This window comes from Phoca vitulina, unplaced genomic scaffold, assembly GCF_004348235.1.
Source record: "Phoca vitulina isolate PV1807 unplaced genomic scaffold, GSC_HSeal_1.0 scaffold14, whole genome shotgun sequence".
NCBI lineage: Eukaryota > Metazoa > Chordata > Mammalia > Carnivora > Phocidae > Phoca > Phoca vitulina.
Window position 1 is genome coordinate 27,330,403 of NW_022589717.1, and position 27,376 is coordinate 27,357,778.

General features: G+C 39.2%; 1 protein-coding gene across 1 annotated transcript in view; it reads left to right on the top strand.

The window, feature by feature from the left end:
* The window catches only part of FAM160A1 (family with sequence similarity 160 member A1), a 227,718-nt gene that overhangs the window by 57,206 nt on the left and 143,136 nt on the right, over nucleotides 1–27,376 (top strand). The window contains exon 2 of the mRNA XM_032412990.1: nucleotides 12,567–12,689. The gene's annotated coding sequence lies outside the window, so the exon portion shown is untranslated. The remainder of the gene's footprint in view (nucleotides 1–12,566; nucleotides 12,690–27,376) is intronic.

Below are 27,376 nucleotides of genomic sequence, written 5' to 3' on the forward strand. Positions count from 1 at the left end.
AATGTCATTTAGACTTTCACTTTGAGCCAGTGACTCCATAGTTCTATCACAAATATGCAAATTAATGTCATTTAGACCTTTTTGTTATTTAATATCTGTATTGATTTTAGGGTTTATACATCTGTGATTTGTGAACAGTAGTGAGAATACAGAGGAGAGAGGGTTTCTGCCTAGCATTCTTACAGTCTATCTAGTGAGACCTGATTATTATGGAAAGTTCTTCATTCTTCAAGTCACTGATGTCAGTAGTAGGAGTTTAGACTCAGTAATTAATAATAATATCTTTGCCCTCTGCATCTTTCTATTGAGGTTTTCATTTTCCTTCTTTGGTCTGTGGCCACATTGCATTTTTTGCTCCAGAATCTTATTTTGTTGGGTAGAGACAGTGGGCGTGATGTTAGCTAATTGCCTCAGATACTGTCTGGTATAGGCTTCACTTTTCAAAGTCAGAGCTCAATACTCCAAGATCACCTCTTTTACTTGAATGAGACTTTTTGGTGTCTTGACCTCAGGGGACTTAATGGGTGCAGGTGCAGAGGAGATTAAGGGAGATGAGCGGCAGGTGCTAGGTTCAGGACCTCCAGGGCCATATTCCAAATAGATGGACTTAACATTTCTTGGAAGAAGCAAAAATAGATTGAAATACTTGAGGATAGGAGGGAGCCTGAAGCAAAGCAGGCCTCTAGATTTCCCTGAATTTCCTTTTGCCATGGATTCTTATAAGAAAAACAAGCCAACCAACCCAGCATCTGAATCTGTGCTTCCTACAGTGGAAACTATTATTACAGAATCTGTTTGCGTTGACATAAAGAAGGTAAATCAGTTTCAACAGCATGCTAGTCACCTGATCCAGAAACCATATATAACTTGATGGGTATTTTGAGGTTGTGTATTCACCTGTCTGGACAGTTAAGGACTCTGGACATATGGAGGGTTAGGAAATCCTTGTGTGATTTTAAAGGCTTACTATTTATTGTAAAACATATTACATTTACGTTAGAGTCCAGTGACTTAGCTTCTGACTTCAAAATAGCTTTGCCTTAGTAACAAATACCATATGATTTCACTCCTGTGGAATTTAAGAAACAAATGAGCAAAGGAAAGGAAGAGAGAAAGCAAGAAGCAGACACTTAACTACAGAGAACAAACTGATGGTTACCAGAGGGGAGGTGGGGGGATGGGTTAAACAGGCGATGGGGATGAAGGAGTGCACTGGTTGTGATGAACACCTGGTGTTGTATGGAAGTGTTCAATCACTATATTGTACACCTGAAACTAATATCACACTGTATTACAATACTGGAAATAAAATTTAGAAAAATAGCTTTGCCTTAATAATTGAAACAAGACTTTTCCTTGCCAGTTGGCTTTTAACATGTGTTTGAGGCCATGAACTTTTTGGTATTGTTTTAATAGAGATAAAATTTACATAATACAAATGCTGTGAATATTTTCTGTCAAGAGAATTTAAGAAAGGTTAATTGACTCAACACTTGGTTCATTTATTTGAATTCAGTGGCTGATAGGCCAGGCTGATATAAAGCCAGGTCCTTGCCTTCAAGGAGATCACAGCCTCCTAGGGGGATAAAAACATAAACAAATATTAAGAGAAGCATGTACAAGGTGCCCTGTGGCTGCAAAGGATGTTTATTGCACTTTCCTTTTTGAGCCTGCCTCTGAAAATGGTGGCATCTTTTCCTCTTGCTCTATTTTTTGTAGCAACTTGTCTCACTTTGTTGTCTTAATGTTTTCTGTTAGGGATTTCATATTAAGGTTAGAATTTTGTCAGCTTTTTCATACTTCTGAACATTTCTTGCTTCGAAGACTCAAAGAAAGAAATGTGAGTGGTGATGCCCCTTGTTGGTCTGTTTCTAAGAATTACAAAGCAGGCACTTGATATAATTTGATATAAAAAAGATATTGTTGGATGCTGGAGTGTAAACTGAGATTCTGCCAAGCTTATTTTTCCTGTAGGAAAACTCCAGATCTGTTTGCTTACTTAAGCCCGTCCTATATTATATATATTTCTGTCTTTATTGTTTGTTTCAGCCACATCTCCTCCCCAAATGCCAAGCCAGAAAGAGTCTACTTCCTGTCTTCTTTTCTTTGAAGTTTCCTGAAACTTTATATCTCTTATTCTTTTCTTTTTTTTTTTTTTTTTACTGAAATCTCTTGCATGTTTGCAAATGGTAATAGCAGTGCCTTTTCCTTTTATGCTGGCAAATGAGGGATTAAGTGGGCAATACTTATAAAGATCTCTAGAATTCTTAGAGAAAGGACTAAATAAAATGAAATAGTATTATGCGGGGCGCCTGGGTGGCTCAGTCCTTAAGCGTCTGCCTTTGGCTCAGGTCATGGTCCCAGGGTCCTGGGATCGAGCCCCGTGTCGGGCTCCCTGCTCCGCAGGAAGCCTGCTTCTCCCTCTCCCACTCCACCCACTTGTGTTCCCTCTTTCTCACTGTCTCTCTCTCTCTGTCAAAATGAATAAATAAAATCTTAAAAAAAAAAGAAATAATATTATGCAAGGTGAATTAATTATTTTCTTGTATTAAGCTGAGTTTTATTAAGGTGAATTTTTCTCAGTGCTAATCTCTCTCTCTCTTTTTAAATTTAATACTCTGGCTTCTCTTTCTAATAGTTAATGCTTTTAGACTCCCTCACTTCCCTATTCTAAGGCGTTTCTGAACTGGCACAATTGTCATTTTTTTTTTCTTAATTTTAGAGAGTATGGTATCTTTTAAATGTTACTTTAAAAAACTCATGCCTCTTGCTTGGCCCATGAAATGTAAAAATTAACTTCAATTGACTTCACTTTCATAATCTTATTTTATTAAAATCTTGTAACATGTTGGTCAAGGGCTAGCTAAATTTTAAACCTTAACCAGCGTTTATTTTACCTTTCTGTCTGTGAATTGCTTAAAGGGCAGATTTATCTGGTTACACTTTCCAGTTTTATAGAAAGGTCCTTTTCCTCCTTTCACTATCTGGACAGCCAAGAAAGGCAAGGGGACACTCAACAGACTGGCTGAAGAGAGAGGAGATTTGTCCAGTGCCCTGGAATTTGCTTCCTCCCTGTTGTGAAAGCTTGTATTTGTGGCCTACAAAGTGACGTTGTGTAGAAATGTGAAGGACAGGTGTTTACTCTGGCCTTGGCCAAGGTGAGAATTCGAGGTGGGAGATTGGAGCTCCGTGGTCGGAGGTGATTTGGAACTTGACCAGTGTGCCAGTTTTGTTAGCTATCATTGAAACGGAGACGGAGTGGGGGAGCTAACATTTCACAACTCATAATATAGCTCTAAAATCTTTTTCCTTTTGCTTGACATATTTTAAGCAGTTGAATACATTTTCCATAAATTTTACTGACTTCCGTTTATCTTTGAATAGAAGCCAATGAGAGAAATATTTAGGTTATGAGCAACAATAGAACGAACTGTTAGAAAAGTCCTTTTGTGGCATTCCTCAAGTGTGTGCTGGTGGAAAAATGTAGTTTGATAGTGAAATGTTGGAAAATGATTTTATTTACTATTTAGAAATAACATAAATGAGCCTTGCTTTTTAAATTCACAGGTTCAAAACATTTAGTTATGCCTAACTAGCTCAGTCTTTGCTCATTATGCTTTACATTGATGGAATTAAATGGGACACATTGCAACGCTGGATCAGCTCCACAGTTCTAAAATACAGAGTTTGACTGAATTCTGAAAAAAAAAAAAAAAATTAAAGACACTGTTTAATATCAGAAATGGAGATTTGTGAAATTTTGTTTTTGGCCTAAAGTTGGTTCAAGAAAGTGTCCCAGTGATAGAAGAGGGAACGAACATGAAGAATACCTACCTGTAAATTGCTTAAAACCAAAAAGGATTCTTAGACATTGAAAGAGCAAATCGTTTTTCAAAGCCACGTCCCTGGTGTCTGTCCTGGCCGTAAGACGGCTAGTCTGAGGGGCGAGGGCCCTTCTAGTACTTGTATCTGCCAGTAGTAAACACGTGCTTGGTGGCGTTCGGCCCTGAAGCATCCCATTCTATCTTCTGGGTATCCAAGGACATATGTCGAGGAAGGTCAGAGCTTTGGGGTGCTTGCTGTGTGAGGTTCATAGGTATTCAGAGAGGAGAGCTGCCCCAAAAAGAATGCCCATAATTTTCTTTTCTTTTTTTTAAATTTAAATTCAATTGATTAACATATTATTAATTTCAGAGGTAGAGTTCAGCGATTCATCAGTTGCATACAACACCCAGTGCTCGTTACATCATGTGCCCTCCTCAGTGTCCCATCACCCAGCCACCCCATCCCCCCACCCCGCTCCTCCTCAGCAACCCTTAGTTCGTTTCCTATGGTTAAGAGTCTCTTATGGTTTGCCTCCCTCTTGGATTTCATCTTGTTTTATTTTTCCCCTCCCTTCCCCTATGCTCCTCTGTTTTGTTTCTTAAATTCCACATATAAGTGAAATCATATGATGATTGTCTTTCTCTGATTGATGTATTTCACTTAGCATAAAACTCTCTAGTTCCATCCACATCATTGCAAATGGCAAGATTTCGTTTGTTTGTTTGTTTTTGATGGCTGAGTAATATTCCTGTGTGTGCATGTGCGTGTGTAACACATCTTCTTTATCCGTTCATCTGTCGATGGACATCTGGGCTCTTTCCAGAGTTTGTCTATTGTGGACATTGCTGCTATAACATCAGGGTGCATGAACCCCTTCGGATCACTACATTTGTATCTTTGGGGTAAATACCAAGTAGTGCAATTGCTGGGTCGTAGGGTAGCTCTATTTTTAACTTCTTGAGGAACCTCCACACTGTTTTCCAGAGTGGCTGCACCAGCTTGCATTCACACCAGCAGTGTAAGGGGGTTCTCCTTTCTCTGCCCATAATTTTAAAGGAATTCTCTGGAGGCCATCTTCTGATTCTTTTGTTTATCTTATGCAGGGATCCTCTACAGTTTTCCTCTGACTTTCAATGGAGTCGGTAACTTGTGCTTTAGTGTTCATAAGATTATACGAGCATTTTCTATGACCTAAAATTACCTGTCGTTTGTTTTAATGGTTAAGGGTAGGGAATTGAAAGTTAGACTTGGGCTTCAGGCCCAGCTTGGCCACTGTGTGATTTTAGTTACATGATCTCTTTAAGCTTTAGTTTACTGTTTATAAAATGAGTATTCATGGGGCGCCTGGCTGGCTCAGTCAGGGAAGCATGCTACTCTTGATCTCCGGTTGTGACTTTGGGCGCCATGTTGGGTGTAGAGATTACTTAAAAAAATGGGTATTCATTCATTCTTGTGTTCAATCATTTGTTTGTTCAATGGGTATTTAGTAATTTCTATGCGCCAGGCCTGTTCTCGGTGCTGGGAAGTAAGCAGTGATCAAAGCAGACAAAACCCCTGCATTTGTGGAGCTTAATATGCTGCAGGGAGAAATGGAATATAAATTAATAGAAATGAAATCTATTTTAGACAGAAACAGATGCTCCACGGAAAAATGAAAATTTGGGGTAGAATGACATGATTAGAAGGTGGATTCTTTCTGTTTTATGTGGGGCAGATAGAGAAGGCCTCTGTATTGAGGTGGAAGCAGAGACATAAATGGAGAGAGGAATGATATAGGAAGGTATCTGGGGAGAGGGGATCTCAGGGAGCAGCAGGTGTGGCAGGCGCCGCACCAGCCCTGAGGCGAGATGGCGTGTTGGAGGAGCAGTGGGGAGGAGAGCAGGAGTCCGGTGAGCCATGATTGTAGTGCCCACCTTGTCGGGTTGCTTACAGAATTGAGTGAGAAAACACATTTAGTATGTACTTTGCACACATTAAAAGAATAATATACCATAACGCACGAGGATTGTTTTAGGAGTGCAAGAAGGATTCAGTAGTATGGCGTTCATTATCTTATTAAATATCAGTAACAAAAATCATATTTTTATGGAAAAGCCATCTGACAAAAATTCAGTATCATTTATTGATCTAAAAACCCCTCAAAATAGAGTAGGAAAATATCCTTAGCAAAATAAGGTATGTCCATCTCAAGCCAAAAACCATCTTAGGCTTAGTAGGAAATTTGAGAACATCCCTATGGAAGTCAGGAACAAAATAGGAATGCCCACTATTTTCACTGTTTATTAATGGTGTTTTGGAATCGCAAGTCAAGATAGTTGGACAAGACAAAGAAAATAAAGTTATAAAGGTATAAAACCCAGAAAGGTAATAAATATTATTTGCAAATGATAGGGATATATGACTAGAATAAAAACTAATTATATAGATAATATATAAATGTGCCTGGATACCAAGATAATATGTCAACATTTATAGCTTTCATATATACCAACAATAACTAATTTGAAGATATAGTGGAAGAAAAGACCACTAGCATAAAAAAGGATAAACTACCTAAGAATAAACTTAAGAAATATATACAGTATGTATGAAGGCACTTAATGCTCCTGAGGGATACAGAAAAGATATGAAAAGGCCTGTCCTATTCTTGGGTATAAAGATGCCAGTTCTCCTTAAATTAATGTGTGTGTTTGATGTAGTTGCAGTGAAAATAACAACAGGATTTTTTTTTGGTGGGAGTTACAGAACAAGCTTATTCTATGTTCACATGAAAAAATAAGCACGAATAGCTAGGACAGTTCTGAAAAAGACATTAAAACATATTGTAAGGTGGGGCGCCTAGGTGGCTCGGTTGGTTAAGCTCAGTGGTCTCAGCTGTTGTGAGTTCAAGCCCCGCTTTGGCCTCCACAGTGGGCTTGGAGCCTACTTAAAAACAAAACAAAACAAAACATATTGTAAGGCTACAATAATTGAAACATTGGTATTACCAAATATATTTAGCGTATGGTAAAGGTGGCCTTTCAGATTAATTGGGGAAAGATGCTATGTTCAATAAATAGTAGTGGGATAAGCAGGTAGCCATCTGGGGTGAAAAAGCTATTTAGAGCAGTACTACCTCAAATGTTAGGCCACAAGCTAAATAAAACAGAAATTTAAAAAATAAGTTCTAGAAGACAGTATGAGAAATTTTATCATCTTGGAGTACATAGGGCCTTTCTATGTATGACAGAAAACTGAGAAGCCATAAAAGAGATTGATCAACTTGATCATATTACCACCCCCCCCCCCAAAAAAAAACTAACTGAAAAAATCCTGCATAAGGAAAGTCGGAGAACAAGAAAATTGGGAAAAATGTTTGCTTTTCATATCACAAAGGGAGACTATTTCTAATAAAAAGCTCCTACAAATCCATAAGAAAATGTCCAGCCTTTTAGTAGACAAATGGACAAAGGAATCAAATAGTCTTCTGGAAGGGAAATGACAGTGGCTTCTAAATGTATGAGAAGATGCTTAATCCACTCATTAAAGGAGATTTGCATGTGACAACTATGTGGACGTACCATTTACCACTATTAGATGGAATTATAACCTACACCGTAGAGTATGAATGCAATGCAGTAGCCTCTTTAGTGGGCCATTTGGCAAAATCTATCATATGAAGAATTTCGTATCCTTTGACTAGGAGCTTCAGTTCTAGAAATTTATCCTAAATATGAATACATTCTCTGAGATATACTTTATATTCGTGTGTACTATGAATGTATCTTACATGTATATACATATTACATGCATGAGAAAATGATTTATGTACAAGATAATTACTGTAGGAGTGTTTATAGTGGTTAAAGATTGGAAACAGCCGAAATGATTTCATCCATGGCAACTGAATAAATACATTGTTACATCTGTACGTTAGAAACTGTGCAGTCATAAAAAATACCAGTGAATCTCTTTATGTATTGTTTTGGAAAAATTGCCAGTATATGTTGGTGAAAAATATAAGGTACAGAACAGTGTATATGTTTATATGTGTTAAAGTGTTTTGCTTGTTTATGAATAGATACAGCCTCTGGGGAGTGTAATTTGAATTTGAACACACTCCCACCCCTTCTCAAAAAAAATTGCATTTAGCACAATGTCTTGCACTTAGCACTTATTACATGTTGTTGGTGGTGGTTATTTTCATTATAATTACAGGGTTCCTTTATCTCATGAGTTGATTTTTAACAGTTGTGTCTGGAAGAGGAAGCCCATCTTGCTATAAATGCTGCTTAATGAGGGTCATACTCATGTTATTCATGAAAAAGGCTATATGTGCTTCCCGAAGTATGTTTCTTGGAGGATGTCAGTGTAAGCTCCGCAAACCGAAGATGTCAAATAAGATTGGGGCACGTTGGATTAAAACTAAGCAGGCTTCTTTCCTGCAGGTTTTCTTAGAGACTTAATACACATAACGTGCTTTGTGAATATTCAAGAGGGATATTTAGAATGCAATGTTTTCCAAATTTATTTGAATGCAGAACTTTAAACAGCAGTGGTTACTATCTTTTGAGTAGTTGTCACTTTGGGAAACGGCACTTTAATGCTTAGATTTTGGTTTTGTTCACCTTCATTATTTTAATAAACTTGTATTTTTGATTCATTTCTAAGATGCCTGTCATCTGTCCCTGCCTGTTTTTCCTCCTCTGTGATATGCTACAACTCACTAATTTGTTTCCTGGTTGAGACCTTCCCAGAGTCATCCAATTTACGCTGGGTTTCTTGGGTAAAGAAGAGACTCTGTATAACTAATGCAAAATCTCAGGGATTGATGGAATGGAAATTGAAGATTGAAGATAGATTTGATTCAACTTTTCCCAAAGGTTTAAAAGTTTTGCTGTTCAAGGAAAGGAATAAAATCAACCTCCTGGGTAGAATAGTTGAGGAATTATGAGCTTAATAACATAGATAATATCACTGTGGGTCAGAAGATATGGGATCGGGCGCCTGGGTGGCTCAGTTGGTTAAGTGACTGCCTTTGGCTCAGGTCATGATCCCGGGGGCCTGGGATCGAGTCCCGCATTGGGCTTCCCCTGCTCTGCCCCCTGCTTGTAACTCTCTCTCTCTGTCAAATAAGTAAATAAAATCTTAAAAAAAAAAAAGTTATAGGATCTACCTCTGTCTTCACATTTTCCAGCTATTTACTCTTGAACAGGCCCCTTAGCCTCTTGTACTTCATTTTTATCATCTATGAAATTCAAGGATTTAGTTTAAGTGCATCCATTTTAAGGCTGAGTTATTATATACTTAATGGAATCAGTGAAGATTGTAGGACCATGTAGACTATTTTGTTCTACTCTACAGTTTTCACATGTGAATATAATCTATCTCAGGTCAGCTCTTTGGGAGAATGAAATTATTCAATAATTAGCTCATAGTCAGTTGCATGTATTTGAATGAACTTGTTGAACTTTTTGAGACTTCTGTTTTGATTGATTGATTTAATTACCCTGCAGGAAAGCACTTGATTATAACAGAGGTCAATTAATATAGTGCTATGGATAAATCCACACCTCCTGTGTAAACCCCCGTATCTGTTTTACTGATTATAGGGAGAAATTTATGATGTGGATATTAATTATTCCTCCCCGCCCCAGTGTTCATTTGATGGTTTTGCAATGCTTTTTGTGTATTCCTGTCTATTAGCAGCTTTCTGAACTCAGCACAGCAGAGATCTAAATTCATTGAATTTATGCCATCTGGAAATGAGGTTTAAATTTTGTTCTTTTGTTGAAATTAGGGATGTGACTTAGCATTACACAGAAGGAGTGTGAGCCTGAATTTGATAATATTATGTGGAGGTAGGACATTTTGTTAGAAGGAGAGCACTTGCCTGAGCAGAGATTTGAGTGTGACTGAGTTGTTAACTGCCAAATTTCCCCCGCCTTTTTAGTAGGAGAAATATTTTGTTTTTAAATGAGATGACAACCAAGAGAATTATCAAGACCCAGTGAATTTTAAAAGAGTCCTTTCAATTTACTTGAGTTCTGTTTAACCTTGCTTTTGATGTCATTTCTGTGCATTGCTGTCAAAGGACTCGGCTTCCTTTGGAGTCCCAAAGTGTTGCTGCTGGGGAATCATGATGGTAAAATAGAAGTGGTTCTCAGTAAAGCCCTTACCGATACACAGCGATGCCTTATTACCTAAGTAAAAGCGTATGTGTGAGTGCCTAAAAATGTTGAGTGTAAGGGGAGGATATATGATAATGGACACCAAGATGGGATAAGTATTTCTCATGAATTAGAGATGCCCTTTCATAATTCAGCAGTCACAGAACGAAGAAAGGCTCAAAATCACCTGAAAATCATCTGGAAGTGATCTGTAATTCTTAAGAGGCGGAAGAGCCTGTATCTCTCCAGTACATGATGATAAAACTGTTCATGTGGGATTATGGAAAAAGGAGCATTCTGTTCCTTGTAAAGCCTCTTGTGATTAAATGCCCGAGATTTGATAATGAATTTAACTGTGATGTCCCAGATGCTTAATAAATGATTAATTGATTAGATTGAAGAAGGCAGATTTGAAGGTACTGAAGAAATTTTTTTTTTTTTTAAAGATTTTATTTATTTATTTGAGAGAGAATGAGAGAGAGCATGAGAGGGGGGAGGATCAGAGGGAGAAGCAGACTCCCCGCTGAGCAGGGAGCCTGATGCGGGACTCGATCCCGGGACTCCAGGATCATGACCTGAGCCGAAGGCAGTCGCTTAACCAACTGAGCCACCCAGGCGCCCAGAAATTTTTTTTTTTTAAGAAAGAGAGATTGTGCACGCTAGCTGCGGGTAGGGGGTGCAGGGGGAGGGGCAGAGGGAGAGGGAGCGAGAGAAAATCTTAAGCAGGCTTCACGCCCAGCGCGGAGCCTGATATGGGGCTGATCTCATGACCCTGAGATCAGGACCCCAGCCCCAATTAAGAGTTGGATGCTCAACCACTGAGCCACCCAGGTGCCCTGAAATTTTGGTATTTTTAAACAACAAAAATTCAACTGAGTAAATTTGAAGATCAAATTGGCCTATTCAACTGATTTATGAATTGGGCAGCATCCCATTTAGCAATAGAAAGGTGCTTCACAGAGCTGTAGAAGAAGAAAGGTTTTTAAAGGCAGAAAGGGGGTGGAAAAAGGAAATTATTAGCAAAGAATGCATTGTTTCAGGCAAAGTTGTCTTCCTAAGGGAGATGGAAGGCATCTATTAGGTGGACTATCTCACTAGTGCTGTTCAGCTAATTCCATGTTGACTGGTTAAAGTTTACATTCCTGGGGCGTGGTGGGGGGGTTGAAATGCAATCGGGTTAGGTATTAAGTCTTGGTTTGCTGACATAGGATTTAGCACTAGTGACTCCATTTTGGACCTGCTGTCTCCTTTTAAGGATATGAAGAATTTGTTTATTTGCATGTAAAGTGTTACCTTTTATTCTTCAATTTCATACTCACTCTTCTTGTGCCTGGTCACTACCACCACTGTGCCCAGTTTTAAAGATTTAGGTCACACTGAGGTCTCCCTCCCACAACCCTCGCCATTTTTTCTCCTTTCATGAAACATTTGTTACAAGAAAAGGTATTACATTCTAAGCCTTTGAGGCATCTGTAGGTCAAACACACACATAAAACCTAGAAGTTGTGACTTCTAGGAAACCATCTTTTAATATATTGGACTGTTGCAGAAACATTATCACATTAATAAGTGACTCATCCTTGTTACACAGAGATTTTGAAAAGATGTATTTGTTATACTAGACTCTGACTTGAATTATTCACCTTAACCCATCTAAGTTGGGGAAATAGCTTACCTAATACTTATAGCTATATCGAAGCAAATTGCATCTTATTTCTTGCTTTTGCATAAGTAATTGTGATCATATGTAATTACAACATTGTACTCTGCTTTTTCTTTATATGATAAATGGCATTTTCCATTTTATTTTAAACCCATAAAAGTTTTTGATGGCTGTCAAAATCATGGTTAAGTAAACTATGTTGTGTTAAATTTACTTAACTCTTCCCCAGTTATTGGGCATTTAAATGGCTTCCATGCTTTAAATGTAAGTGTGTATGTGTATGTATATCTGTATGTGTGTATATATATATATATATATTCATTTTATTTTAATTCTAGTATAGCTATTGTACAGTGTTATATTAGTTTCAGATGTACAATATAGTGATTCAATACTTCCATATAACACCTGATGCTCATCAGGACAAGTGCCCTCCTTAATCCCATTGGTGTGGTTTGAAGTGGTGGTGGGGCACCTGGGTGGCTTAGTTGGTTCAGCGTCTGACTATTGGTTTTGGCTCAGGTCATGCTCTCAGGGTTCTGGGATCGAGTCCCGCATGGGGTTCCATCCTCAGCAGGAAGTCTGCTTGAGGATTTTCTCCCTCTCCCTCTGCTCCTCCCCCTGCTCTCTCTCTCTCTCAAATAAATAAATAAATCATTAAAAAAAAAAATGAAGTGGTGGGGTTCGGAGCCAACAGCCAAGAAAGAATTCTTGAGATGTCTTTGGTGCAAAAAAGTGGTTTTATTAAAGCACAGGGACAGGACTTTTTGCTTATAATTTCCTTTATGATAAAGTAAGCGCAGTCTGAGGAGAACCCACTCAGTACACCACAAATGGCAGTAAAAGGGAGGGGAGACAAACTAGAGAATCTTAGACTGGGTTTTGTAGTTCATTAATGATTGCAGGACATTTTTTATTCCTTTCTATAGATCTTGGAAGTCTCCTGGGAGTTTCCAGCAGTGCCAAGTGTTGGAGAAATTTTTCTGTCGCTCTGATACAGTGAAGAGAGCAAATACAGCTCAGCAGTAGGCTACTGGAGAGAGCAATCACAGGTAATGTCTTATTACTATTGATAGGAGTTTAGTAATGTTCAATAACATGCTTTAAAAAAAGCCTACTTGAGCTCACACGTCCAAGTCAACATTATCTTGTTCAAAACAGTTTTTTTGAGAGGCTGTCCTCTACTCAAAACATTAAAATTTATTTATTTTTTGGAAGGGCATCTTGATCCTCTGGTGGCCTTCTCTGTGGTGGCAAATCTCAACCCTGTGGGGGTGTATTTGGGAAGTTGTCTAAACTCCTTTAGCACTAGGGTGATGAATCTGGGGGGCTCTAATTTTGATCAAAAACCAGTGGGTGCAATAATATAAACAGCTTTCCTTTCTCTAATTTGTGTGTTTGAAGGCTTATACACTGTATTGAAAGCTAATTCTAAGAAGAGGTGACTCTAGGTTTCAACAATGGTAGTATTGTTAAAATAAGCAATAGGGTTTGTAAGCTTCCAGAGAAGCATGTGCTATTTATTTGACTATGTAAATGTTGGTATTTTTTCTTATTAAAATCAATCAATCTGTCAGCATTGTAGAAAGGGCTCCTGTATTGATGAGGTTAAAAAAGATGAGGTCTAAACTCCCTTTTAAGGTATACCTCTGAACCAGTGTAATTTGCATCTTACTGGTGGTGTGTTTTGCATTGTTACTCCAAGTGTTATTAGAGTGCTTGTTAAAAATGCACATTAAAAATTCAAATTATTAGGTCCCAATCTAGCATGTCAAAATCAGATTGGGAAGGGGATTGTGTTTGTAGATTTTCAATAAGTCAAGATTGATAAAGAAAATATTCCCTATGAAGAGAAGAATATCAACAATGACATTGAGCTGGAAAGCTATATTCCAGGAATGGTAAATAGAACAGCTGAATCAGAAAAGGATAAAGATGGGTGCCTGGGTAGCTCAGTTGGTTAAGTGTTGGCTCCAGTCATGATCCCAGGGTCTTGGGATCGAGTCCCACATCAGGCTCCCTGCTCAGCTGGGAGTCTGCTTCTCCCTCTCCCTCTGCCCCTACACTCTGTTCGTGTGCTCTCCCTCTTCCTCTCTCTCTCTCAAATAAATAAATTAAAAAAAAAAACAACACAGGACTATGTTTTCAAGTAGTTTATTATTAGATCAAATTGAGAATGTAATTGAATAAAACTGTACTTTGAACTTTAAGTCTAAATTCAAAATGGATATATTTTTTCTTAGATGCAAATGGATAAATCTGTTCTTGACATCTAGATGCCGAATATTAAATTTTATGAAATATCTACTCTTCAAATTTGCTAATAAGTTGTACCTCAGGTCTCTTATTCAAATGTTGATGGTCAAGAGGAGTGGGGGTAAGCATCGGAGGCTCCTGGAGTCTGTGCTACTTGGCATCCAGGCCAGCGTTTTCCTTTTTTAAGATTTATTTATTTTTTATTTTAGAGAGAGAACGTGCATGAGGGGGCGGGGGTGGGGGGGAGGGTGAGAGAGAGAATCTCAAGCATACTCCCTGCTGAGCATGGAGCCCGACACGGAGCTTGATGTGGGTCTTGATCTCATGACCCTGAGATAATGACCTGAGCCAAAATCAAGAGTTGGATGCTCAACTGACTGAGCCACCGAGGGGCCCCAGCCCAGCATTTTTCAGTAAATATTGTGAAGAAAGTTTTGCTGTGTAATTTATGGTTCAAACAGAAAAAATATAGTGTCCTGCGATTATGTGACGTTCTTTGAACCCCTCAAATGAAAGGGAGTATTAATATGAAATGAAATAGTAATAATAACTTGATACAAAGTTATTTTCTTTTTTTAAATTTAATTTTATTATGTTATGTTAGTCACCATACAGTACGTCATTAGTTTTTGATGTAGTGTTCCATGATTCATTGTTTGCCGAAGTTATTTTCATTACCATGTACATTCTTTAGTAATGGTTCCTATAAATTTATTAATTTTAGGGAATGCAAGCGTTGTGTATAAAGTATTATTTTTAAGATATTTTCAAGTGTACAGATTATACCTTTACTTTAAAAGTACAACTATAACATTCTGTGCATGTTAATATTGAGAAATAATATACTTTATGTAAAATAAAAATGTGACTATAGATTTCTAAGTAAAGGCTATTAACTTGAGATGCTTGTTTCTTAAAATATTTATTAGCATGAAGTATTCCATTAAGTTTATACTTAAAAATTGTGTTAAAATGCACAAGGTAAAATTTACCACTTTAACCATTTTTAAGTATATAGTTCAGCATTATCAAATATATTCACATTGTTGTGCAACCGATCTCCAGAATGTTTTCATCTTGCAAAACTGAAACTACACTGAACAACAACTCCCCATTTCTCCCTTCCCTCAGCCCCTGGCAACCACCAGTCTACTTTCTGTCTCTGTGAATTTAACTGTTCTAGATCTCTCATGTATGTGGACTCGTATAGTGTTTGTCTTTTTGTTACTGGCTTGTTTCACTTGGAATAACATTTGTTCATGTTGTAGCATGTGTCAGAATTTCCTCACTTTTTCAAGCTGAGTACTATTCCACCACATTTTGTTTATCCCTTCATCAGTTGATGAACTTTTGGGTTGCTTCAACTTTTTGACTGTGGTAAATAATGCTGCTTGTACATAATAAATATGGTGTATAAATATGTTTGAGTCCCTGCTTTCAGTTATTTTGACTGTATGTATTTAGAAGTGGAATTGTTGGATCAAATGGTACTTCCATGTTTGATTTTTTGAAGCCCTGTTTTCCACAGCAGCTACATCATTTTACATTCTCACCAGTAGTACCCAAGAGTTCTAGTTTATCCTCATCCTCACCAACACTGGGTTTTTGTTGTTGTTGTTACTTTGTTTGGTTGGTTTTTGATCACAGCTATCCTGATGGGTATGAGGTGGTATCTTGCAGTTTTGATTTTCAGTTCCCTAATGATTAGTGATGTTAAAGATTTTTCATAAGCTTGTTGGCCATTTGTGTACCTTTTTTGGAGAAATATTTAGTCAAGTCCTTTGTGCATTTTTTTGATTGGGTCATTTGTCTTTTTGTTGTTGATTTGTAGGTTTTTTCCCCCACGTATTCTGATGTTAACCCTTTATCAGATATAGGGCTTGCACATATTTTCTCCCTTTCCGTGGGCTGCCTTTTCGCTCTGTCCTTTGATGCACAGAAGTTTTAATTTTGTTGTAGTTCAATAGATCTATTTTCACTTTTGTTGCCTGTGTAAATCAATGTCATGAAGTTTTCTTCTGTGTTTTCTTCTAAGAGTTTTATAGTTTTAGCTGTTATTTTAGGTCTTTGATCCATTTTGAGTTAATTTTTGTATATGGTATAAAGTAAGGGTCCAACTTCATTCCTTTGTGTGTGAGTATCTAGTTTTACCAACACTCTTTGTTGAGGCAAAGCTTATACTTTTTTTTTTTTTTTTTTTTTGAGACAGAGTGCATGAGCAGGGGAGATGTAGAAGCAGACTCCCCGCTGAGCAGGAAACCCAACACGGGGGCTTAATTCCAGGACCCTGAGATCATGACCTGAGCCAAAGGCAGATGCTTAACCAACTGAGCCACCCAGGCGTCCCAGCAAAGTTTATACTTTTAAAGACAGTTTAGGTTAAGGAAAAGAAAAACAGAAGATCATAAATGGCTGTGTTGCATCTATGTAGGAATTTCCAGAAAGTCCTCTGTTTGTAATTAAGAAGATATTTCAGAAACAAAAGGGTATTGCATAGATTTGAAGCCCACTTTAGAGTAAGATTTAAGAAATGTAGGTTGGAATAGAGCCTGTGTTTAAATTTTATGTTTGTTAATTGGTGGGCAGTGACTTCTTATATTTGGGCTTTGATTATGGTAAACTCTGAGTTTTGGTTTTTAAGTATGGGGGTATGTGTGTGTCTGTGACCTGTTAGGGGTTTTTTTCCCAGTTAACTCTGGCCACTGAGGGATCCTCTAATGTTTTAGGGAGCTTTAGTTTCAACTAAACATAAACAGAATCAACCCCTTCATGGTAAAGAATAACCAGTAATGAATCCTGGGGAAAACCTTTAGCCAGCTCAAACCATTCACCTGTGTAACAGAAGTTATTTGGAACCTGTTTTGCCTTTTAGCTGTAAAAAGCAGTATGTGTGTTGACAGAATGATATTTACACTGGTTTTGAAAAGGTCAAAAACCAGATATTGTACCCTTAGAAGTGAAGTTATTTTTGGGAGGTGAGGAAGAAAGAATATAAAAACAAATATATGTGACTGAGAGGAAAGCCTGGGCCAAGGCACTTAGAAGGTAGAGGAGCAGCTTAGATGGGCATAGGAATCACTTGGATAATGAAAGGATCGAACGCTCAGGTGTATTACTTTCTTTTTTTTTTTTTTAATTATTTATTTGACAGAGAGAGAGACACAGCGAGAGAGGGAACACAAGCGGGAGTGGGGGGGGGGGGGGGGGGGGGGGGGGGGGGGGGAGAGGGAGATGCGGGCTTCCCGCCAAGCCAGGAGCCCAATGTGGGGCTCGATCCCAGGACCCTGGGATCATGACCTGAGCCGAAGGCAGACGCTTAACGACTGAGCCACCCAGGCGCCCTAGGTGTATTACTTTCTTTGGAGGAAATGATAGCAGTTACTAAAGGTAGCACAGCAAGTACCACAAATGGAAAATGGGTTTGAAAGGAGTTGGAGAAAATGTGTCTGATGGTCCTGAGGAGATGCCGTCATTGGAATTCATCTGGTCCGGATTTTGAATGTGTTCTCAGGACGGCGCGACAATAGCAGGTAGATAGAGGCAATTACAGATATCCTGAGCTGTTGAGAGAATTACATATTTGAATATAGTATTTCAGGGTTAAAGACTTGTCCACATGAGAAAAGAGTGGCAGTTAGAGCAGCACTAGAATGCTGTCTTTCTGAGGTAATACCGGATGTCTGAGTCATGGAGGATTGGGGCAGTGAGCGAGGAATGTTTCTCTGTGGCCCCATGGCTCTGTATGGGACCCGTGGGAAACCATTTTCAAAAGTGGTTTTGAAAAAAAAAAATCTAGCCTCAAGACTGGTTAGGGACAAGATTTCCTGAGTAACTAAATTTACCAGAATGGCTTAGAATAAATGTATGTAATTTAAGTTTGGTCATGTTTTCTCTTTCATTTCAACATCATTCCTGAACACATTGCCTTTTCTTGGTCTTTAAGGGTTCAGGGCTGCATTGAATTGAGGTGCCCAGAGAAAAGTCTCTAATGACTCTGTTGCAGACCAGAGGCTGTCAAAGTGTGGTTCCCCAGATGAGCAGTGGCAGCCTCACCTGGACACTTGTTAGAAACGTAAATTCTTGGATTGAATCAGAAACTCTGAAGGTAGAACTCAGATATTTATATTTAACAAAACCTCCTCATGATTCTGATGCATATTAAAGTTTGAGAATTGCTCTAGACACTCTCACTAGCTCTGTGCTGTTGTCCAAGCCATTCATATTCTTTAGACCTTGGTCTCCTGATCAGATAAATCCAGGGTTCTCAGATGTTAGTGTGCACATGAATTATCTGGTGAGCTTATTTTAAAAAATTTCAAAAAGCAGTAAATCTTTTCTAACCTCATACCCTGAGATTCTGATTCAGTAGGTCTTGGACCTACTGACTCCATGATCTGCTTTTTAGCAAGTTCTCATATCTATGATCTGCACCAGTGGATGTTTCTGAGTTTCCTTCACGTCCTAAAGTAATATGATTTAAAATGGCTTTTTTATTTTTGGGTTCAGTAACTGAAAGCTTGAGGGGCTAGAACTTTTTTTTTTTTTAAGATTTTATTTATTTATTTGAGAGAGAGAGAGCGAGCGCACATGAGCCCGAGCAGGGGGAGGGGCAGAGGGAGAGGGAGAGGCAGTCTCCCAGCTGAGTAGGGAGCCTGGCAGCGTGAGGCTCAATCCCAGGACCCTGAGATTATGACCTGAGCCAAAGGCAGATGCTTAACCCACTGAGCCTCCCGGATGCCCTGGCCAGAACTTTATTTGTGAAATGCAGTTTGGATTATTTTTCACTGAAGTCATTATGTTCTGACTTCTTTCCTTGAAAAATCTTACTCTTTCTTGTGTACTTAGATTACTTTATGAGATTTTTCTGAGGCTTAGCCTCATTGGTAAGGCAGTTTGCTCACTAAAAGAGCTTTCTGACTCTTGTAAACTTGGTGATTTATTATGTGGTTCTTCTAGGTAATTTATAAAAATAATTGATAAACTTTAAACACTGGCTCTCAGGGATTACTGCATTTTATTGAGATCTTTTTGTCCCTACCCTTTATTTCTGATTTCTGAGTTTGTTCCCTATGTGTGATACATTCCCCTCATCTGACTTCTGAAGGAGTTCAGATCAAGCCTCCCTAAAATGTGCCACTTTGGCATGTGGATTACTTTGAGCTGAATTCAATCAAGGCCCAATAGACTCAGGAAGAGCTTTTACCTCTCCCTTAGCTGCCTAAAAGAATTTATATAGAGGGCTTGGTCCAGGAAGAGAACTGTCACCAGAGATCAACTACAAAGAATATGGTCTAGGTGTGGTAAGCTGGTGGGGAAGTCCTAGAGATCAAGTTCCTTTCTGTGTCCCACTGTCTCTGCATGGCATGGAAGACATTTGTTTACCAAACATGAGCTCTTCCCATCTTTCTGTAAATCATCTTCCTCCCCTTCAAAGTCTTAGACCCTTACCCTCTTCTTCTTAGCTCAGGATGGTATATAAGCCTAATTGCGCAACTGCCTGTGGGTCACATATTTTATGTGGTTCCTGAATGTATGTAATGAAATTTGTTTTTCTCCTGTTAATCAGTCTTTTTTTTTTTTTTTTTAAAGATTTTATTTATTTGACAGAGAGAGAGACAGCCAGAGAGAGAACACAAGCAGGGGGAGCGGGAGAGGGAGAAGTAGGCTTCCTGCAGAGCAGGGAGCCCGATGCGGGGCTCGATCCCAGGAACATGGGATCATGACCTGAGCCGAAGGCAGTCGCTTAACCATCTGAGCTACCCAGGTGCCCCTCTCCTGTTAATCAGTCTTATGTCAATTTAATTACCAGACCAGCCAAAAGAACCTAGAAGGGTAGAGAAAAAATTTCTGCTTCCCTCCAGCATCATTCATATTTTTGTTTCTTCAATTTTTATGGTACAACCTTATTAGAATTATTTTTTGTGAGTCTTCCTCTTGTCTTAGTGGCTGGTCCTTCTCAGTCTTTTTTCCTTTATCCCTTGAATGTCGGTGTTCCCTAGGGACTGTGAATTCTTTCCTTCCCTTCACATTTCACCCATATGCCCTCCCCTCAGTGCCCACTTCTGCATGCTTACCAGGCCTTGCTCAAATGTCCCCTTTATACCACCCTTTCCAGAGTAGCACCTGGCTCTCAGAACTCCCCTCTGAGCTTTAGCCTATACAATCAGCTGCCTACTAGATGTCCCACAGGCAGATCAGGTTAAAATGTCCAAAAGGGAGCTCCTCTTTCTACTCCCTTGAAATCTGTGCCTCCCCTCATGTTCCCTGTCTTGGTGAATGGCATCACCATCACCCTTTATGTAGCTAACATTTATCCAGCATTTCCTACATGCCAGGCATTGTTCTAAGGACTTTTATGTAACTCTCACAAAATCCTTTGAGATAGATTCTATTGTTATTCCCCTTATAGGAATGTGGAAACTGAAGCACTTGGTGCTTAAGTAGCTTTCCCAAGGTCACAGAACTGTTAATTGGTGGAGATGGAATGCCAGAGCATGTAGTCTTCATCACTGTGCTCTGCTCCCTTCCTCTCTCAGTAGCCCAGCCATCTAGGATTACCCTTTACTTCACCCTCTTTCCCCCTGCATGTCTGCGCAGTCCTCTTGAGCCCACCTACTAAATCCCTCTCAAAAGCACACATCCCCTTCTCTGTTTTCTATTGTAAGTATTCTGGTCCTGGCCTCCATCAGCTCTCACCCCTGCTATTATGACCTGACCCGCGTCCTCTTTCCATCCATTTCTTTATATTCTTGCCAGTATTGTTCTTCCTTTTAGTAAATCTGATGGTGACACTTGCGCACTCACTGGCCTAACCCCTCCATGATTAGTAGCTAGTGTTGGGTGAATCCTCTACTGTTCCACTTCACCGTTGAGTGAGCCCCACCAGTTCTGAGGAAAGGGTGTTTCAGAATAAGGCAGAGAGCTGGAAAGGTGCAGGTAATATTTGGGTGCTATCTGACATATTGAGAGTTAAAAAATAAAAGATAAATGATCTCTCTGTTTTTGCCTCTCTTGGTCCTTAATTTCTATTTATAGCAATAAAAGAACACTAAAAAAACTCAAGAGTCTCGTCGGGCACAGAAAGGGTTGGCATCTGTAATTTTGGCAGTTCTCAGGAAGAGTGCTATCCCCATTCCCACTCCCAATTCTGTGCTCTAACATAGTATACTGTTTGCACTCCCCACAGTATGTCATGTTCCCTCTTCTTCCTCTGGGCCTTTGCATATGCTTTTCCCTTCTCCTGGAATACTTTTCCCTCACTGCCTCATTTGCCTGGCTAACACTACCATTTCCATTTTCAGGTCTCAACTTAAATTTCAGATCAACCTGGAAAGCCACCTCTGATCCCATTTATCTTTCAACAAGTTGGGTTAAATGCTTTTTTCTTATCTGCTCCCGTAGCGTTCATTCTTTCCCTACCATGTGACTCATCAAACTATGTTTTAATTGTCTGTTCAGTTGCATCTTTTAGACTGTAAGATACATGATTTATTTCTGTGTTTCCACTGCCCAGTATAGTTCTTCAGTAGATATGGATTGTATGGAAGAGTGAACAAGTATTTAAATGAGCTAATTGATTTCTGCCAATTCTATCTGCATCTTACCTTTTTAAAAATAACTCTAGAAGTTGATATATCAGTTAGGGTTGGGTTCACCCATAAGTAACTACCAGAATCAATGCCTCAAACAAATTAGGGGATTATTTTTCTTCCACATAAAATAAGTCTAGCATTAGGCTATTCAGGCTTAGTAGAGTGGTTTCTTGATTATCAGGGATCCAGGTCTGTCTGTCTTTCTGCTTCACTCTCTTGGGTGTGATCCTTGCCCCTATGTTCCCATCTGGTATCAGAAGTCTAGCCATCTGTAGGTCCTCATTCTAGGAAAGAGGAGAAAGGTTAAAATGCAAGAGGGAACTTGCCGGCAGTCTGTCTCTTGCCCCCACCCCTTTTAGGGGCTTTCCTGAAAGGCCTTCCATGGATTTACCCTTGTATTCATTGGTCTGATTGTATCACAGTATCACCTCTGGCTTCAAAGGAAGCTAGGAGATACAGTTTTTGCCTTTAGATATTGGCTGCTTACTATAAAACTGGGATCTGTTAATAAGAAGGGAGAGAAGGGGCACCTGGGTGGCTCAGTCAGTTAAGCATTGGACTTTTTTTTTTAAGATTTGACTTATTTATTTGACAGAGAAAGGGAACACAAGCAGGGGGAGTGGGAGAGGGAGAAGCAGGCTTCCCGCGGAGCAGGGAATCAGATGTGGGGCTCGATTCCAGGATCCCAGGGTTATGACCTGAGCCGAAGGCAGATGCTTACCTGACTGAGCCACCCAGGCACCCCAAGCATTGGACTGTTGATTTCAGCTCGGGTCATGACCTCAGGGCTGTGAGACTGAGCCTTGGGTGGGGCTCCTCACTCAAGGCAGAGTCTGCTTGTCCCTCTCCCTCATCCTCTATGCATCCCTATCTGCCCCTCCCCTGTGTTTGTGCTCTCTCTCTCTCTCAAATAAATAAATAAATAAATAAATAAATAAATAAATAAATAAAATCTTTAAAGAAATAAGGAAGGAGAGAATCAGCAATCTTTTGGGATATTTTGTGAGATTTAATTACAGGAATGTAAAAAATCTAAACTATTATTTTTTTCTGGGTATTTGTACTTACTGATTTGAGAGTTTATCTTCTTAAAGTCTCATTGAGATGTGTCCCAATCTTCTGGTGGGAGAAGAACATTTAAGCAAAAGATTTGGCAAGAGATATTAAGAAGTAAGGAATTTCTATCTTTGATCTCCTTCTCTTTACTTTTCAATAGATCTAAAATTTAAATTTTATAAATTGGGTAATTTTGATAATTTAATGATGTGGGAAAATTCTCAGGATATAATATTGAAGGGAAAGAGCAGGAATCAAGATTTGATCCCAAGTCATTAAATTCTTTTAAAAAATTCCAATTTTAACAGTTGTCCTTTATTCCACTATAAGGATGTGCCATGTATATTTAATCTTTCTCTATTATTGAACACAACTTGTTCTAATTTTTCACTATTAGAAATATTCTTTGATGAAAGACTTAGGACATTTGTAATAATCCTATTTAGATTCTTGGTAGATTTATAGAAGAATGAACAGAAGAGATTAAAAATATGGATCCTTTATTTGTTGATATGTGTTGCCAATTCTTTTGCCAAATGTGTACATATACACTTATGCTTCTGATTTTGTAAAATTTATGAAATTATTAGGAAGTATAGGAAAAAGACTAGAAAGATATTAAAACCTTTTTTTTAAAAAAGATTTTATTTATTTATTTGAGAGAGAGAGAGAGATAGCAAGAGAGAGAGCACGAGCAGTGGGGAGAGGGAGAAGCAGTCTCCCCACCGAGCCAGGAGCCCAACATGGGGCTCCATCCCAAGACCCTGAGATCCTGACCTGAGCTGAAGGCAGACACTTAACCAACTGAGCCATCCAGGCGCCCAGATATTAAAGCTTTAAATATAGTTTATCTCTTGTGCTTTGAGTGATTACTGTCTTTGTTTTCTGTACTTTCCTTGTAATGACTATATATTGTTTTTATGACTTAAAAAGGAATTCAGTTGACTATAAAGAATATGCCTTCTATTTTGATGATCAACTGCTGCTTTGCTATTTAGGATCTCAGCATCAAATGTGAACTTGTATATTGATCTTTTAATCAAAGAACAGTAAACAATGGCAGATGTATCCTATAGATTTTGTAGTTTACATATTAGACATGTTTTCCTAAATTTGTTTAGAGATCCTTTCTCTACTTTTCCTAATAATTTAGACCTCACCTAATGGAAACGAGTAAATTGAAATAACAGAAGTGCTGGGTCTTTTTATTTTCCCTAGTGGCATTTGTTGTATCTGTTAAAAACAAAAACACCACAAAACTTAAATTTCTCACATTCAGTAGCAGGATTGGAGTATGGCCTCTGTGTAGTCCTAGGGTCCTTTTGAACTTGTCATCATTTCCAGGGCAATTCTATTAATACATGAGTATATATTTGTTTCTAGAGGCAAAACATGAGAGGATTATGGAGCACATGGGTTCATGTAAGTGACCCTTAAGTAAGACAAGGTATCCCAGTGACCTCTGTAGCCAGGAATAGATAATTTTAGAGGTGCATTCCAGAATGTTATATAAGGAGAGGGTGTATGAAAAACATGTTAAATATAAACCAAAGTAGTGTCAGTTAAAAAGCAACAAAAACAAACCTCTAAAGCAACACTACATAGTTGGGGATTTTGGGACCTAGGGATGGGAACGTGAGGTTTAGATTATGTTTGGCGGAGAAAGGGCAGACTTGTGGGATATTTTTTGGGTAGTTTTCTACAGGCTGTTGAGAATGAGTATGCTTTTCTTTTCTTTTTTTTTTTTTTTTTTAAAGATTTTTTTATTTATTTGACAGAGAGAGAGATAGCGAGAGCAGGAACACAAGCAGAGGGAGTGGGAGAGGGAGAAGCAGGCTTCCCGCTGAGCAGGGAGCCCGATGTGGGACTCGATCCCGGGACCCCGGGATCATGACCTGAGCCGAAGGCAGACGTTTAACGACTGAGCCACCCAGGCGCCCGAGTATGCTTTTCTAATGTAAAAACATTCTGTGGACTGCTATAAGATTTTGCCCCAATTCTGTTTTCCATCAATTCAGAAAATAATATTGATAGAATGTTATGAAGACCCTAGTCATACTTTTAAGTAAATTGGTATTTTACTGAATATAATACTTTCTGTATACTGTCTATACGTATTTGAAAAGGTGGTAGTTAAAGTAGAGTTTGGCAAACCACGGCCCATGGACCAAACCTGGCGTGCTGCCTGGGTTTTGTGTGTGTGTGTGTGTGTGTTTTTAATAATCTACCTGCTGAGAATAGTTTATACATTTTTAAATGGTTGAAAAAAGAAAAAAAGACAAGGGGGTGCCTGGGTGGCAAGCATCTGACTCTTGATTTCAGCTCAGGTCATGATCTCAGGGTGTGAGATCCAGTCCCTCATTGGGCTCTGCACTGGGCGTGGAGCCTGCTTGAGATTCTCCCTCTGCCTGCCCCCCACTCGTGCACACTCTTTCTCTCTAAAAAACCAAAAACCAAAACAGGAATATGTATAGAGAGCATACAGTTGACCCATGAACAATGTAGGGGGCTAGGGGGACAGACCTCCCTGCTTAGTAGAAAATCCATGGGTAACTTTTGACTCTCTAAAACCTTAACTACTAATAGCCTCCTATTGACCAGAAGCCTTACTGATAACATAAACAGATGATTAGCACACATTTTGTATGTTCTATGTATTATATACTGTGTTCTTAAGGTATGTTAGAAGAAAATGTTATTAAAATCATAAGGAAAATACAGTTATAGTGCTGTATTTATTGGGGAAAAAAAATCCACATGTAAGTTGACTCATGTAGTTCAAACCTGTGTTGTTCAAGGATCAACTGTGTATGTATCCTGCAAAGCCTAAAATATTTATTTATTTATGTTTAATATAAATCGCCAACCCTTGTTCTAAAGCAGTAGTTTTCAACCAGAGGCAATTTTGCCACCAAGGGACATTTGGCAATGTCTCAAGACATTTTTGGTGGTCACAGCTGTGGGGGGGGCGGATGCTATTGGCAATTAGTGGGTAGAGGCCAGAGGTGTTGCTAAACATCCTACAGTGCACACAGTGGCCCCTCAAGACAAAGAATTGATTGATCCAAAATGTGGACAAAGACACTCTCCTTGCCCAAACTTTAGTTAGGCTCCTCAGCCTTCTTGTTGACTAGGTCTCACCCTTGGCTCCCATCCTGTTTTTGGCTTGCCTAACTCACTTTTGGCAAGAATTTTGCTGAGTCAGTTTAGTGAAGATTCCCCCGTTCTTCATATCTGATCGCCCTTGATTCCCGATCAAATTTCATACCTCTGATATCTGATCACCCTGACTTGCATTCAGCAAGAATCCTATTAGATCAGGGGCGCCTGGGTGGCTCAATCAGTTAAGCGTCTGCCTTGGGCTCAGGTCATGATCCCAGGGTCTTGGGATTGAGCCCCACATTGGGCTCCTTGCTCAGCTGGGGTCTGCTTCTCCTTTTCCCTCTGTGCTCTCTCTCTCTCAAGTGAGAAATAAATTTTTTTCTTTTTTCTTTTTTTTTTTCAGAATCCTGTTAGATCAGTTTAGTAAGAATCCCTCATCCTTGATGTCTCGTCTTACTAATTTTCCATCTGCTGACTCCCTCACTCTGCTTGTCAGTTGATAGAAATTGCCGGTTGTCTTTTCTGTATTTGGAGTTGACCATGATTTCTCTCCCCTCTTTATATAGTCTTGACACCTATTGTAATAGTCCTGAGTAAAATCTTCCTGACTGGTTTGACAAGTGTCAGAATATTTTCACTTTAACAATGTCAGTAGTTTTGAGATTTAGATACCCTGGGCTACGGTAATGTTTGGTACATGTATGAATTCAGAGACCACCTCTGCAGAATGATTGCAGCAAGCCCCCTTTCCCCTGGGGTTCCCACTTTCTAGGGAGGAAGGACCAGCCAACACAAACAGGGACTTAGGGGATAGTTGCTTCAGGACTTGGAAGAGTTCAGTTGTAAAGATATTTTACCCCAACCACATTTCGAGGGCAGAGGAGGGCCGCCTGGAGAGGTGTGGCCATGCTGCTTGGCCCTGGCTCTATTCCCTGGGTATCCTTTTTTTTTTTTTTTTTTTTTTAATTTCATTTATTTATTTGACAGAGAGAGAGACAGCACAAGCAGGGCGAGTGAGAGAGGGAGAAGCAGGCTTCCCACCAAACAGGGAGCCCGACATGGGGCTCGATCCCAGGACTCTGGGATTATGACCTGAGCCGAAGGCAGACGCTTAACTGACTGAGCCACCCAGGCGCCCCCCTTATTCCCTAGGTATCCCTAGGTATCCTTAAGAATGAAATGAAATAAGGTTGACTCCCGTCTAGGGGGATTTCATTATTTACCTCTCTTTGGCTCCAATATTTTTCTACACATTGGAATCTTCCTTAAAAGAGAAAACCTTGCAATCTTCAACTCAAAGTAAAAGGCTAAAAGGCCCATGTAGGAACTTGTTAAAACAAGTTTAGGAAAAAAAAATAAATTTAGACTGTTACTAAGCAATAAATAGAAGTGATCACTATATCTTTCCCGGTTCTCATTTAGAAGTGTGGATGAAGAGAACAAGAGTGCACAGAGGGTCTGAAGATGTGTTTCTGTATTTTGGGGTAGAAGTTGAGGAGGTTAGAACTCTTGATTGGTGAGTGAGAGGCAAGAGAAAGTGAAAAACAAAAGCTGTAACTTGACTTTTGCTGTATACATGCGTCCCAGTCTCTCTTTTCTTTGGCCTGCTTGCTAAGAACTGGAGACCTGGCACCTATTCAGTCCATGTGGCTTTGCTACCTTCTCTGGGCAGAAACCCTGGATGCTGTGGTTTACCTACTGGTCTGAGCTTCTCTCTTTCCCACATGAAGCCA